Below are 909 nucleotides of genomic sequence, written 5' to 3'. Positions count from 1 at the left end.
CAAGTTTTTCTCAAACCTCATGCAAAGTGAATTTGAAATGTCCATGATGGGCGAACTCAACTTCTTCCTTGGTCTTCAAATCAAACAAGGAAAAGAAGGAACTTTCGTTAGTCAAACCAAATATTGCAAGGAATTGCTCAAAAGATTTGGAATGGACAATGCTAAGGCAATGGACACACCAATGAGCACTACTTGCTACCTTGACAAAGATGAAAAAGGTAAAAGCATAGATGTAAAGAAGTATAGAGGCATGATAGGATCATTACTTTATCTAACGGTAAGTAGGCCAGATATCATGTTTAGTGTATGCATGTGTGCGAGATACCAAGCTAATCCTAAGGAATCTCACTTAAGTGCGGTGAAAAGGATTATGAAGTATCTCATAGAAACATTAAATGTTGGATTGTGGTATCCGAAAGGATCCACTTGTGATTTGATTGGTTATTCCGATTCCGATTTTGCCGGTTGCAAATTGGATAGGAAAAGCACTAGCGGCACTTGTCACTTGCTAGGAAACTCTCTTGTTTCATGGCATAGTAAGAAACAAGTAAGTGTAGCCTTGTCCGCCGAAGCCGAGTATGTAGCCGCCGGTAGTTGTTGCGCCCAAATTTTATGGATGAAACAACAAATTATGGACTATGGACTCATGCTTGATCACATTCCTATCAAATGTGATAATACTAGTGCAATAAATTTAACCAAGAATCCGGTTCAACATTCAAGAACCAAGCATATTGAGATTAGACATCACTTCATAAGAGACCATGTTCAAAAGGGTGATGTGGTTATTGAATTTGTTGAAACTAGTAAACAACTAGCAGACATCTTCACTAAACCTTTATGTAAAGAAAGTTCTTTTTAACATCCGAAATGAACTTGGTATCTTGGATTCTAATCTAATATGATTTG

This window comes from Arachis duranensis, chromosome 6, assembly GCF_000817695.3.
Source record: "Arachis duranensis cultivar V14167 chromosome 6, aradu.V14167.gnm2.J7QH, whole genome shotgun sequence".
Lineage (NCBI taxonomy): Eukaryota > Viridiplantae > Streptophyta > Magnoliopsida > Fabales > Fabaceae > Arachis > Arachis duranensis.
The sequence above is the reverse complement of the archived record's forward strand: the minus strand, read 5'-3'. Positions refer to the sequence as shown.